This window comes from Mytilus californianus, unplaced genomic scaffold, assembly GCF_021869535.1.
Source record: "Mytilus californianus isolate M0D057914Y unplaced genomic scaffold, xbMytCali1.0.p SCAF_5, whole genome shotgun sequence".
Classification (NCBI taxonomy): domain Eukaryota; kingdom Metazoa; phylum Mollusca; class Bivalvia; order Mytilida; family Mytilidae; genus Mytilus; species Mytilus californianus.
Window position 1 is genome coordinate 54,856,679 of NW_026262701.1, and position 11,050 is coordinate 54,867,728.

The 11,050-nt window shown below is 32.9% G+C and overlaps 1 long non-coding RNA gene across 1 annotated transcript in view; it reads right to left on the reverse strand.

Annotated features, from left to right (window-relative positions):
- The window catches only part of LOC127702648 (uncharacterized), a 176,117-nt gene extending 165,298 nt beyond the window's left edge, over positions 1 to 10,819 (reverse strand). The window contains exon 1 of the long non-coding RNA XR_007982519.1: positions 10,735 to 10,819. This is a non-coding gene — a long non-coding RNA (uncharacterized LOC127702648). The remainder of the gene's footprint in view (positions 1 to 10,734) is intronic.
- Positions 10,820 to 11,050: the final 231 nt, after the last annotated feature.

Genomic DNA, 11,050 nt, shown 5'->3' on the forward strand with positions numbered 1-11,050 from the left:
ATTTTTAACTCTTGCGTATTTCAGAAAATGCTGAAATCTGCCATTAGTACAGGTTAATTTACTTATAATGGGAAAACAAGCATTTAAGATTGCTTTTTTGAAGCTGTTTTACAAAAAGTTTTATCTATTTCCGATAATAATTTTGTGATTTAGTCAAAAAGAGATATTTTTCGGGGGGACAATTCAAATTTGTAACCTGCTGTAAAGCAAGCATTGGTCAACCGAGGAGAGACATTAAGTTAATTTATGGTAAAGGGACAGTATACGAAGTCACCACTGAAACAAAACATCGTTAAACCATTTCATGCATCATGAACATGGACATTATTTATTGTTAATGTAAAACTGTGAGTAAAAAATCACTCCCCATTAATTTGTATAGATAATGCAAAGTCTATGTTTTGCTGTTACAGTTTAAAACAAAACATGAGCGATTTTTTTTCTCAGATTTTATTTATTTTTTTCACAGTTCGAAGTAACTTTTAGTTCGAGTTTAAGTTCAAATTAAAAGTTCGAGTTGCAATTAGAGTACTAGTATTAAACTAAACAATTGAGTCAGAGTTAACGTTCGAGTTACATTTCGAAGAAAGCTTCGGATCTTAGAAGAAATTGAGTCAAAATCCAAGTTAATGTCCGACCTTCTTTTCAATTTCCATTTCGTGATAAACTTCGAGTGCGAGTTAAACTAATAAAATGTAAGTTCAAGTCGTGCAAATATTCGTATATTCATAACAAATACAAAATAGAAATGTCATTGTTCTAGCGTGTTCATCCTTTTTCAAGATATGTGACTAAGTACACGTAACGTTGCTTTGCTGTGAGGTTTAGCGGCATGGGGAGGCAAGTATATGACCCCCTTGTACGTAATACCACCCCATCAAAACAAAGCTAAATGCGTAAACATGGTAAATAAAGTACGCAATTTATATACACTTCAATAAAGTGTAACGTCACATTAACCGTACTAATGCTGCGTTCACACGTAATTCGAATTCGATTTGCATTAACTAATTCGTTCGAATTAGTTTACTTCGCATTCGAAACGTTTAACGTCCAAACGTAAATTCTACTTCGAATTGCAATGCGCGTAAAATTCGCTTTACTGTCCTAACGACGTTAACTTTTAATTATTAACAAAAACGCATTTCTAATGCGAATTGGATAATACGATTTAGCCAATTGGAATCAATTCGAATTAAAAAAAAAGAGTGTGTGAATGCGATTAGCGAATTCGATTCGCATTTGATTCGAATTAAATTCGAATTAAATGTACGTGTGAACGAGGCATTTAATAAATATCTTTTGTAGCCTTTGTATCAGAACTAAATATTAAATATTAACTTGAAGAAGTGTGTCGACTAGGACTTCCTACTCAGTCCATATACTTTTTTCAGGTCAACATATCCACGTAACGACTTCTCATACATATGCTATAATTGTTCTATTATTATCAATTAACATACAATCCTAAAGAAATTAAGCAGAACAGAAAAACTGTTGAGAAAAATATTTTTGTTTATATCAAAGTTGTCTTTTTTTCATTGCTAAATCCTCAGAGTTTCAAAGAGGCTTCGCATCTCCATGCCCGCCTTACCGATCCTACCAGGGTGCTGCCCTAAACACACTACGTGGGGCCAACCGCCTCAACACCCCCTGCGGACCAATTATATGTGAAGCAATCAACTCATATTGTCAAGTAATTGCAGGTCTCCCCATTTATTCAAGGAGGAGCGAAAATGAAAAGAATCCATGCCTACCTACATGTACGTACATTTGTTCCTTTTATTTCAAGTGAAATGAATGCATGCAAATAAGATGCAGCAGAAACAAAGTAACATCTCTTATAGCTTCTTTATGTATAACGTGGGGGTACACAAATTGCACCTTTTTTGACAGTTTTTATGAATTTCGAACAGTGGTATACTACTGTTGCCGTTATTTTTCACCTACGTTTTTTTATGATCCAGACAAAAGTTTCCATTTTGTTTTTACTTTTTAGATGTATCCTTACTCACTACAAATGTATAGTCCCACCAATTTGATTTTTGATCCATATTGAATCATAGAAAAATGGGTTTAAACTGACCTCCTAACGACCCATGATTCTGTAATGAGGAGTAACCAAAATGGCATCCATGCTTAAATTCACGTCCGTAAAAATTTAATAACTGATGTTTTGTATTATTTCTTCAAATTTAGAACAATATTTGACAAAAGTCCATGCTTACTATTTTTTTTTTAAGAAATGGATGCCTGTAACATATTGTATTTCTCATTTTTAAAAGATGACTTTTTATGGCGACGTTTTCGTAGATTTTACTTTTTTCCAGTAAACACTTCATCTGTTGATTTATACTGTGCACGTTCTGCGAATATTTAAATACACTAACCTATTTGAAAGACGTGCATAATGTCAAGTGATAAAAAAACATAAAGTGTTTAGTCCCATAGAAAAAGATTTTCGCTGCTATTTTTGCTAAATAGGTGCAATTTGGGTACTGTGACGTTAGGCCATTAGAATGTTTTGCGAATTGACAATTCATTTTCATTTGTTGCTACGTATGCTTATTTTGATATTCATTTCTAAATCCACCAGGAAATCAAATGATCACCCCCTTTTGACGTTTTGAAAGGTTACTTTTTCTTTTGTCGTTTGACTCCTTCTTACAACGTAATAAAGCCGAAACCATTTTTTTTTATTCGGGTGGACTTCAAGAGCAAATTGTTGTTTTAAATTTGTACCTACCGATGGGCATTTTGTACCATTGTCTTTTGGTCAAATCCTCCTGCCTCCCTGTTTTTGTTGCTCTCAAACAAAACTAAATTATGGCTGCATGGGGAGGAAAGTATGAGACCCCCTATAACGTTCTACCCCCTGCCCCTATCAATCACCCCCTGAAAATCAAATGGTCGTTTCCTTCTTACGATATGAAAGGGTAATTTTTTTTTTTTTTTTTGGCTTGATGGCTTCTTGCAATCAGAGACATGTTTATAATATGTCTCTGCTACAACGTCATTTCGCAGAATCCTTTTTTCAGCACGTCTTTGAGAGCAAATTTTGCTTTCAACTGTATACATTTAACCTTAATACTCTGTATCATTGTACATTTTGTCAAAAAAAAGACATTATAGAAAAACAAAGCATATGGGGTTTTCATCAATGACAAAACAAGAATGTGTCCAAAGTACACGGATGCCCCACTCGTACTATCATTTTCTATGTTCAGTGAACCGTGAAATTTGGGTCAAAACTCTGATTTGGCATTACAATAAGTAAGATTATATCATCGGGAACATGTGTACTAAGTTTCAAGTTTTTAATGACATGTTTTGTACTATCAAAACTATTGGCATTATAAAAGACGTACAATATGTAAATTTATGTTTTACCCAGACAAATAACATAACGAAATTCTTACTATATTCTTCTTTTATGATAACTATGTGTTATACGGTATTTTTGCACTTCATAAATTCCGCTCTTCAGTATGTATAATTACACATAGATATAGTAATTTGAGTTGTGACTAACTTTTTTTATATTTATTTTATTTATTTAATTTATATCAATTAAATATGTTTAATTATCTTTATATTTTTTTTTTTAATTTACATAACTTATACTTTCTATTTATTGGTCCTGTTATTTCATTTCATTTGATGAAATCATGTTTAATTTAATAATCGATGTGAAAGATAAAAAATATAACACTGTTAAGCATCCACTTGGCTATATAAATAAGAAAATGTGGTGTGATTGCCAACTCTCCACAAGAAACCAAATGACACTGTGCCAGAAATTAACAACTATAGTTCACCGTACGGCCTTCAACAATGAGCAAATAGTCAGCTAAAACAGGCCCCGAAATGACATATTTTTAACAATTCAACCATGAAAAATAACGGCCTAATTTATGTACAAAAAAAAATGAACGAAAAACAAATATGTTACACAGCAACAGACGACAACCACTGAATTACAGGCTCCTGACTTGAGACAGGCACATACAGAATGTGGCTGGGTTAAACTTGTTTTATGGCGCCAACCCTGCCCATAACTTTGGACAGTGGTGAAACAGCACAACGCAAGACAAACTATTCAATACAACAAACGACAAACAAATATGAAAAACAACATAAAACTACAACCACCTAGTAACAGGCTCCTAACTTGAGACAGGGACATAAAACATGTGACGGGGCTAAACTCATTTGAAGGCGCCAACCCTCCCTGAACCTGGGGCAGTGGTGTAACAGTACAACATGAGAACAAATGAAAATGGTTTAACACATCAAATGGATACAAATAGAAATACATCTAACAAAAACACAGACGTTGACGGGTACTTATACATTCCACGACAAAAAGACACTAAGTACAGATCTGAGAGTACTCGCAGTAATAGACAAATGGTTCAAAGCCAATAACAACTAATAAATAAAAATCATTTATCTAAGACTTAGTTTGATTCTTATTTTGATATTCATTTCATTTTCAATATTCAGCAGTTCAAAATGTGTATTTTCAAAGTCATCCTGACATTTATTCTATCTTTCAATGTTTAACTTTTACGCACATTCATTGCAATTAAACTTTAATATTCATTCGGTATACAATTTAAACATTTTAATTTTCACAATGTCTTTTCCCAATTCAGTTCTCAGACGTGCAGCTACATGATAAAAATAACACTTTTTTTAATTGTGTGCGTCCTTAGCTAAGCCCATTTCTGAACTTACCTTCATCAAAAACGCTCAAACGCTGATTTGATGGTGTGGTGTTTTAACAATCACTGGAAAATGTTACCTTTTAATGTGAAATAAACTAGTACACATTTTAATTAGGGACCAGCTGAAGCCCGCCTCCGGATGCGGGATTTTCTCGCTGTGTTAAAGACCCATTGATGGCCTTCGGCTGTTTTCTGTCCATTGGTCGGGTTGTTGTCTCTTTGACACATTCCCCATTTCCATTCTCAATCTTCTTTCATACTAGACCGATACGTTCAGCTCAATATTGATCAAATAAAATTTTAAAAAAATAACATGAAAAGACGATTAACTTCCTATTCGTTCTCTTTCTCTCAAACACACATCGACTAGCATGTATCTACATTAAATAATTTATTCAGTACATGATTTATTGTATTTATTATATTTTCAGGAATACCAAACAGAGTCCAGATTGATATGCATTATTCTACAGTATGTACATGCACATGGCTAATTAAATTGATCGCGTCTGTTATAGTCATAGTGATAACCTTTTGTATTGAACTCCTAGGACCACAATCCTACGCTATTTTCGACAACACTTATCCTTACACCGGAAGAAGAAATTCAGATTTATTTCAAGAATCTAAGTTTTTGGCAAGGTCAAAATGACAGTCAAAAAGGGAAAGATCAGCCTCCGTCTATCAGACTCGTTTTCATTCTAGGATATTTAGATTTCATGAAATAGTACATTGCAACCGAAAGCAGATGAAACAACGATATAATTCAGGAAGATTTTTTCGACGTCTACAGACATAATACCGTGAAGAAAACCATGGATGTTAATTGGGCCGTGACAAATTGCAAGGTATCTCAATACACTTTTTGTGGACGACGATTACATAGTCAACATTCCATAAATTTTGACTTTCATGAAATTACACCAGAATATAAGTAAACGGGTATGCCTAGTCATATATGCAGGATACATGTGGGAAAAGGCATATCCGAAATGATCAAATGTTTTAAAATGGTATATTCTGTACGAAGACTATTCATGCAAATTTTGTCCTAAATATGTAGGCGGCGGTTCTATGATGATTTCAATGGATGTAGCATCACAAATGAAAGAAGCACTCCCATTCATAAAACCTATATTTATATACGATGTATATATAGGAATAGTTGCAGCCACCTTAGGCGTAAAAGTACAGATGGAGGGTAGATTCTCACCAGACTACAAACCAGATAAAATAAGGCTGTTATACTCTACAAATCGGGTTGAATCATCCAGTGCTTTAATTCACGATTGGGAAATGTTCAAAAGTAGAATCAGGAAATAAGATTCTCAATTTTTCATATATTGTATTCTGTTATTGTTGTCAGCTTTAAATTCATTTCTTGTCCAAAGGAAAAGTATACTCAATTAAAGATGATATTTTTAATACCATAGTGAGTTTTTTCTGGTGTGCTCTTTTAGCGAAATATGAATATTAAATTTCGGCAGAGTATTTGTGTAATTCCGTAAATACAGAATCTATTCCGTACTAATATTCGTTCTACCATGTTATTCTATTTTTAATTTTGTCGTATTACATTACATGTATTTACACTGTGGGGTGTCGAATGACGACTCTTACAAACAAACACAACACTTATTTAACCATAATTCAACGTGAATTGAAACATAAAACACACTATCCTGCAACTATTGTTCACGTAACTGATATACTAATATTGTTTATCTTTATTTTTACATGTACAAATAAAGTCTTTTATACGTAACAGTTCAATTTTGGTCCTCTCCGCGGTTTGCGTTTAACCGCGTCAATTTCTACATGCATTTATACTCGCTACGAAACAAGATAAAAGCTCGTTGAGCCTTACTTTCCGTTTTGTTGCTAAAGCTTGTACAAATAAATTCTCTATTTTCCGACAATGTTCATGTATTGCCTTTGAGCGAAGAAGTGGATATAAAAAGAAGAAATATTATCAGCTGCTCTAAAATCGTAAGCATGCCCTGTCTAACACCTACTAGTATATACTTTAATTATCTAGCAATTTGTAACGAGTCAATTGGAAAGATAACTGGCCAAAAATTACAGAATCCCTGGGACAGTGGCCAATATATCCAGTTTTCTTTACTGATCGTGATGCACAATATTGAATTTTGCAAGTAATAAAACCACAATATGTCCGTCCATTTTCTAACAGACAAATTCGAATATTTCAAGGAAGTTACTCTATTTTTTATTCTGTGTTCACATTGTCGAATAGAAAATATTTATAAATTTATTAAAAGATACTAATATAAAAATGATAAATGGGATATAAATGTGCTGTTCAGAAAAGGAAATTTTCTTTTTGTAAACAAAAATATCAATATCAATGGTACTTTAAAGTCCGTTTTACTCATCGAAGTATTGATTTTTAACGTGGTAGCTCTCATGGCGACATATCAACCTAACCGAACACAATTTCTCTTACTTCTAAATGCTGTGTCTTGGATTGAAAAATATGATACTCATTTGATAACAATCGGCTAATGATTTGTAATGGAAACCGAAATCTTAATTTAAAATTTGAGAGAAAATACCAGGGGTTGATGATATTAGTTATAACTTTGACTGAACAGTAAATGCGTGAGTGACTGTATTTTTCTTTAAAAGGAGCAAACACAAGCTCTTGAAAAGAAAAAATTGTGATATTTTTATATAAAAAGTTTTGCAGGTATATGTATATTGCTAATCAGAAAATAAGTATTTCTATTGAAACCTAAATGACGCAAATGTCAGTTTTCTGTACACAACTTTGCAACACAAAACTTTAGATTTGCAGCGCTGTTCCCTTCCCTGAAACATAATCTATTGTAATTGCAAGTTTCTTGTTCTCTTCAACATAAAATCAAGGTATTCCTGATGTTAAGCAATGCAAAACAAAATCTTTACAATGCAGTGCAAATCTGATAGTACTTCAGATTATACGTTTAAGTTTTCATAAAACTACCGGTATTCCTTATACTTAAGAATTGTATCATTTTACAGAGAAAAACATGGGAATCGCATGACCTCCAACGGAGCGAGACCACATTCGTCGAAAAGCGTCCGCTGCTTTCCTTGCCGACAAGTTCTTGGGAGTCAATAGAAAGTTTAGTTGACTGGCTTTACCTGCAAAATGTTACCTTGTGAACATGTCTTAAAATCAAACAACATGATGGTTTAGTTCTAGCATGGAATTTTCATACAAAATAATCATGTTGTTAATACTCATGTAATAGTTGCCGCTGGATTATAACCAATTACTAATCAACTAATAGAAAAATACCATGTTCAAAATGCATATTCTATTTTAGTTGTTTAGTTGTCTCGTTGATGTTTTTTTTACGCATGTCCGTCATTTAAGATGTATACTTAAGCTGATCAACATGTAGTCTTATAATGAATCAAAACAAAACATCTAGTAATAAATAGAATTGAGAATGGAAAGAGACAGCATTCCGATCAAAGAGCAGAAAACAGCTCAGGGCCAGCAATAGGTCTTTTACACAACGAGAAAATCCCTCACCCGGAGTCAGTCTTCAGCTGTCTCCTAAGCAATAATGTAAACTAGTTCAGCAAAAATGGACGTCACACTAAACTGCGAAACATATAAATGAACCACAATTAAAAAAGAAATACAAGACTAACAAAGGCCAGAGGTTCCCGACGTGCGACATACGCAAAAATGCGGCGGGGTTAAACATGTATTGTGAGGTCTCAACCCTCCCCTTATACCTATAGGCAGTGTGGTAGAAACCAACACGCAGCAAAAAAAATTATTATTCAAGTATAAGGTACATAAAACACTATCGTCCTGAACATGCATGAAATATTTACCACTGGACGTTATGTAACCAACAACCAATCAATCAAAGAGCACGAAACCAACACATCAATGCGTGTGTTAAGTTTTTAATCGTTAACATAGAAGTTATCAACACAACAAATATAGTTAATATTTCTTTAATATTCATCAAATTATATTTGAGTCACTCCTTCCGTTTTTTTCAAAAGTTCCCGGGCTTTATCAAAGCTGCAGTAAACAGATTATAAAATTCATTTCCATATAGACGTGTCCCGGATTGCATTTGAATCCAAAGCTTATCTCCTCCTGACAGTGCCACGTTTACTGTCTGCGATGCCATGTCATATGGACCTCCTGTGTATAGCCATACCAAAATCTGTCCATTTTTCATTAAGGAAAGATGAGATCCCTTGTTCGGAGGAGTCATCATAGAAGCAGAGATAGAGTAAACACCTGGCGTTTTAATAGTAAAAACACCTGTAGCGGAATCGTAACAATTTCCAATGTTAGCAAGAACCCGGCTGTATTTGACAATTTTTCCTTTTGACAGTGTTACACCATTTGTAGATAATGTAGCTGTAAAGGCAGTATATGAAGAAATTGGAGGTTCCCCTGAAAATAGAAATGATTATCCATTGCATGGTGTACAGATATGCATATTAAAAAGCATATGCACACATATAATGGTAAAGAATAAAATTGTCCCTGTCTGTAAAAATTTTACACAGCAATCAGTCAAACACACATTTTACAAATAACACGTGTATAAATCGTCTCCCGTCCTGCTTCTTTACAGAAGCCTTTATAGGTAATATGAAATCACTTTAAACGTCATCATTGATTTTGGGGTTTTCTTTGTGTTTATAAGAAATTTCAACTTCTTTCTAAGATAAACAAAACAACGGTTGGGGATTACGAAACAAAAACAACAAAAAATCTGCGAGCATTGTTCTAGTTATAGTGCAACAGGATATAACTATGCAAAGAGTGACCAGTGTAATAAGGAATGATAATAATACGATTTTCCTCCGGTTTCTGAATCAAATAATGATAATGTTTGTTATATTTTTTGACAGTGTACGTTCATGTCGATATATCTGCTTTACATTAGAAAATGCATATTGTTAGTTATTTTAGCATACAGTTGTTGATCTTAAATGTTCAAAGGCTTTTTTTTCAAGTTTACATTGATTGATTGATTGATTGATTGTTTGATTGATTGATTGATTGTTTGATTGATTAATTTTAAAAAAGGCCATATCTCTACGAGTTGCTTACATTCAATACATTTTTTAAATATCAATATATACGTTTAGATCTGCCATTTTTGAACGTTAAAATTATACTCACCTTTACATGAAGAAAAGTTATTACCATTTAGCTTTGAAGACTGGTAAAAGAAGAACGTAACTCAAATTTTTGAAAACTTTTAATGAAAAAATACAAACTACTTTTATATATTTATTATACAAATTTTGAATCAACAATTATTTGTTTGCGTTTTAATGCTTTTTCGTTTTTTACTTGCCTTTAATTTCAGACAACTTGGCATAATAACTGTATTACCATACCTGATAAATATAAAATTCGCTGATTTGACAATTTTGACGTACGATTGTCTCGCTTTTATCAGGGCAAAACATTTAGGTCTAGTCCATAAGTACTAAACTTTTTTGCTTGTATTGATTGATTGATTGATTGATTGTTTGATTGATTAATTTTAAAAAAGGCCATATCTCTACGAGTTGCTTACATTCAATACATTTTTTAAATATCAATATATACGTTTAGATCTGCCATTTTTGAACGTTAAAATTATACTCACCTTTACATGAAGAAAGTTTTGCTTGAAGTGCTGTCAGCCTGTTCGATAAAAAATCGACTTCTGTTTTTGTTTGCTCTAGAACAGAACAACACAACAACGTTCATTTGATTTGTTACACGCATGATAGGAACACAATATACTCAAATTGCACAATTTTCAGTTTGTACTTTGAATAAGTGTTAGAATTTCTTGCATGCTAAATTAAGAAATATTACTTAGTACTATAAAGGAAAAACAAGAGGTAAGTGATCAAATTAAAATCTTACTTTGCATATTACAGAAAATATATAGAACATACATGTATGCAGTTAAAATAATAAACCAGTGTAAAAATGAATATGTAAGCTGTTTCTTACGTATAATCAATGGATTATTACACTTCTCTGAATAAATACTTCCAAGTGATACAAGAAAGATAACCTCGAAATACATTTCTAACGGTGAGATGTAAGCGCTTTGTTGTTGTAAATTTACTTCGTATATATAAGTAATGCATTGCATGTCACTCCCTGCATTTTGATATCATGTTTCAATATAATTATCAGTTAGTGTGGAAAGGCAAGGTGACATTTTGTGTCGCTTTTAACCAGCTTTCGGGGAAATCAGTGCAACTATTAGTTGTTTATACTCGACCTTGTTCATCAGCAACGTAAAATTCAGAGGTTGTTAAAA